Source organism: Anarrhichthys ocellatus, unplaced genomic scaffold (assembly GCF_004355925.1).
Source record: "Anarrhichthys ocellatus isolate YVR2014 unplaced genomic scaffold, GSC_Weel_1.0 scaffold43, whole genome shotgun sequence".
NCBI classification, from domain to species: domain Eukaryota; kingdom Metazoa; phylum Chordata; class Actinopteri; order Perciformes; family Anarhichadidae; genus Anarrhichthys; species Anarrhichthys ocellatus.
The window spans coordinates 1241463-1245819 of record NW_022280073.1 but is presented as its reverse complement, the minus strand read 5'-3'; the positions used below and the strand labels follow the sequence as shown (position 1 = coordinate 1245819).

Genomic DNA, 4357 nt, shown 5'->3' with positions numbered 1-4357 from the left:
TAATTTGTTGGTTTTTGGAGGCTTAGCTCTGATCGTGCCAACTACCTTTTTCACCCATGTGAAGTCTGCTCTTTTTATAAACTCAAAATATCCCTGGGTGGGCTTGAACCACCAACCTTTCTGTTAACGAATGCACAAGGGTTAAATATGCATTCGTGCACAAGGTTTAAATGCACAAGGGTTAAATATTATATTTTGTTGACCCTCCATTCACCCTGACCCCTTCCCTTTGTTGCTCATGACTTCCTCCTTTGCTCCCATCATAGTTACTATGGTCGCTTAAACAGATTTTTTTCACTTGCTGAAACCACACCCAAAAGTAAATGGACTGAACCTCAGTTACTGAAACTTATGGCAGCTTGGGTGATGAGATCGAGCTTCTCGGTTTGGTTCCTCTGCTGTTCCTGTGCTTTCTATCTCCAGACCTGATTGAGTTTAATCAGCAGCATGGGACACACATGGCACGCGCTTAAAAAGCCTGAGCAGCAGCAGCAGTGCCGGGTTAGCAGAGCGCCTCCCGCTCCATATCTCTGTGTCACGACTTTGTGTTACCTTTTTACAACACAACATACATGCTGCCCATTCTTACACATCCACTACAAGCACTCCTGAATCTATACAGATTGGCTTGACTTATGTTTTGGTTGTTAAATCACTTTATTTTGTTAAGCAAACCTGCGTCGCTGCCGTTTTTGTCACAGTTTCAGAGCTGGGCAATGTAAAAGTCTTAATTGTGAAAACCTAAGTTGTGATTTAGAAGTGTCGCTTATAGCTGACCACAGCACCGCTGACTTTGTGCTTGAAACCAGAGACATTAGAAGAAGAACTTATGTCCACTATTAGAACAGATTTCAGGTATATCAGACACATTTATTGCAGGGCTCTGTCACAGTCTCAGGAATACACACGGTCTAATTAACACCCTCACACGTTTCCCTCTTCCATAATTACATTGTTTTCAAAAAATTTAACTATTTATATAACACGCAAAAAAACAGCACATAATCAGTGGTAATTGCCAAATTCAGTGAGGGGGAGATAAAAGACATGGAATAATCCCACAAAATGTGTTCCACTATAGAATCACTTCCCTCCTCACTTGTCGCATGCAGTATATTCCAGCTCAGTGCTAAAGGCCTGACAGTGTAGCCCCATATCCCCGCTGCTCGAGGCACACGATGCAAAACAACCCGGATCTGGATTGAAGTCGTGCAGGTGTCAGCGGCTCCCTCGTGAGAGGAGTGGGAATGTTTTTTTTCTCTGGCCTATGAGGGGGGGGAGGGAGCAGAACCCGATGACGGGTTTTTATTTGACAAAGATATGATAGCAGCACAGAGAACTTCAGCTTTTCTCTGAGCGACAATCACATGCAATGGTGGTTTTGTTTGTGCATGCGTGATGTTCTTCTAGGCCGATATAAGTCGAGGTAATCAAAGGACTGCACACCGAGGGGTCATTTTCACATCACCTATATTTCTCGATGAAGCATTCCCTTTATTTCACTGATCAGTGTAGTTTGATGTCTGTCCTTTGGGTATGCATTACAAATTTATTCATTTAGTATTTATTTGCTCTATTTAGGATTTTTTTCATTCAATTACGCTTCTTTGGTTTGTTGTTTGCTTTGATTTCTAATGTGTTGACAATCTGGACCGTACCAAGTGGTATGGTTGGAGGGGGGGACAAAGCAATGGGTGGACATTTAAAACTAAATTTATTGACAACTTCAATGGATTCTTTTATGTCACCCTTGCTGTTAGCCATTAGCTAGGTGGTTTGACCAGGGAGCTTTTAAAACTCTTTCTTTCAGTAGATATTTTACGTATGGACCGGGAAATCTTCTCTTTATTTGTTTTTTGTTCGCGTGATTATGGCTTATAGCTGTAGTCAGAATGAAGATCAGTTAGAAACATCAAAATATGAGTGGCCCACTCAAGAGCCAGTGTCTGGTTTGTCCACTCTGGGCTACTGTAGAAACATGGATGTGCAACCATACACTGTAAGTGGACATAGTCATCGTGACGTCACCCATTGGTTTGTGGACTGCTGTTTTAAAGCCACGAGTTTGGTGAATTCGTCGTCGCCATCTTGGTTTACGGCTGTCACCATGGTTTTTTTTTTCCATATTTGGAATGCGAAGGAGTGACGTAGTGACGGTGTATATGGCTCTGGTAGCGGCAGTGACCTGTCACTTACAGTAAGCCCGCCCTAAAGCATACCCTACTTTATGGTCTATTTAAATCGAAATGAACATCATGCTGTATTGAAGAAGACGTGAAACTAGAGATTGAGACCATAAACTCATGTTTACAATGTTTACTGAGGTAATAAATCAAGAGAGAAGTCGAGTCATTTTCTCATAGACTTCTATACAATAACATTTCTTTTTGGGGCGATTATTGCTCAGAATGTAGAGCGGGTCGTCCTTTAATCAGAGGATCAGCAGTTCCCCGGCTCCTCCAGTCCATGTCAATTTGCCGCCTGGGTGCAACATTGTGGACTCCGTAAAGAGGACCCGCTTGGCTCCAGAAATGAAGCGCCCATTCTCAGCTAACGAAAACGTAGCTTAAACGTAAAGGTGATTATACACTAATGATAATTATGAATATTATATTACATTTTCGTTAATAGATCCCCTGAAATATTACACACTGGCCCTTAAAGGGTTCCAGCTAAATAACATCACTGGCTTTTAAATCCATAACCAACAGACAAACAGACACTTTTCCCACCGAGATGTCCTCCCGGTCCAGGGATTGAACTTGCAAACTTTTTGTCACAAGCCTACTTGCCTTGGAGTTCTTTGCTTGGATGTATAATCTTTTTTAAAAGATAAATAAATTGAATTCCATTTTAATCTAAATAAACCAGTCAGCCTGTGGGAAGATCATGTGTTCGGACGTGTATGTGTGTATGTGTGTGTGTGTGCATGCATCAGTCTGTCTGTCTGTCTGTCCATGGCTTATCTCACATACTACTTGACCCATCACCCTAAAAGTTTCTGGGCTCATTTATGACTGTATGCTCAAGGAGCTCTCGAGGTTGCAGTGATACGCCATCTTGACTGTAAAGAAAGCCAGGAGGGACAATTGAGTGAGATTCAACTTTTCTTTGACAGGCAATTCTTGTTCCACAAAAATAAAGTTTTCCTCAGTGACAATAAAGTCAGTTTATCAAATGATTTTGAACCATTGTGTGGGGCTGCCCTCCATTATTCTTTAAAATGAAAGAGTTTGAATATGAAACGTATAGCAAACGTGGTCCTTTGTACACTCATGTCCCATGACATTGCAGGACATCCCACCACTGCCACTTTGTTCATCAAGGTGGCGTCAACGCTCAGGGGAGGATGAGGAGGTGGGTCGAGGATGCCGTTACCGTATTCTCTCGCATCGAACAACAAGCTCATTAAACTGCAATGCAAACTGACATTTCACCCTAACTTCTCCCTCCCTTCCTCTCTCTCTCTCTCTCTCTCTCTCTCTCTCTCTCTCTCTCTCTCTCGTTTCACATCATTACGTGTCGATGCTGGGCTCAAAGGTAGCCGGGCAAACTCTTTGAGGAAAAGCAACGTTTTTGATGAGCTTGTCACTCCCTCACCCCAAACACGCCTCATTAGTAGTTCAGTCGAAACACCTATCTGCACCCCCCCCCCACCCCCACCCTCCCATCACACACACACTGTTTCTGTCTCTTTTCTGTCTCTCGCTCCGTCTCCCATCTCCCTCTCTGCCCCCCCTCCTGTTTTTCGCAGCACTAATTAGCTGGCTTCTCCCTCTTCTGTGCTTCCCCCAGTCACAATCTCAAAGGGAGACGGATATGATTTTTCTTTAACCCAAAGGCCAACTTAATCAGCTGAATTAATGACTTTATTACCCGTTAGGCTCTGGGCCATGCAACACATTTCCCCTCCAATGCCCGACGCTGTCTCCCTCTGTCGCTCCTTCTCTTACCCCCCCCACAGGAATTTTTTACATTTCAAAAAAAGAAATAGACGAGAGAAAGAGAGTCAGCGTGACGAGGAGGTGGGTGGCTGGAAGATATGATATATATATATATATATATATATATATATATATATATATATATATATACATATAGTAATTGAACGGATATGGAGACACAGGTACACCCTAATGACTACTTGAACAATTAGCTTTGAGTCAGTTATGTATGAGCAGTGTGCGTGTCATCATCACCATATCTGGAGGTAAAACAAGGAATATTTGCTCCTTACTAATTTTTGTCACATCCATTCTGTTATTTAAATACATTTAATTAATTACCACCTGTGTCTGTCAAAGATGGCAACACACACACACACACACACACACACACACACACACACACACACACA

At 42.5% G+C, this 4357-nt stretch overlaps 1 protein-coding gene across 1 annotated transcript in view; it reads right to left on the bottom strand.

Moving 5' to 3' along the window:
* The window catches only part of cep76 (centrosomal protein 76), a 96351-nt gene that overhangs the window by 76393 nt on the left and 15601 nt on the right, over positions 1-4357 (bottom strand). The gene's annotated exons all lie outside the window — the stretch shown is intronic.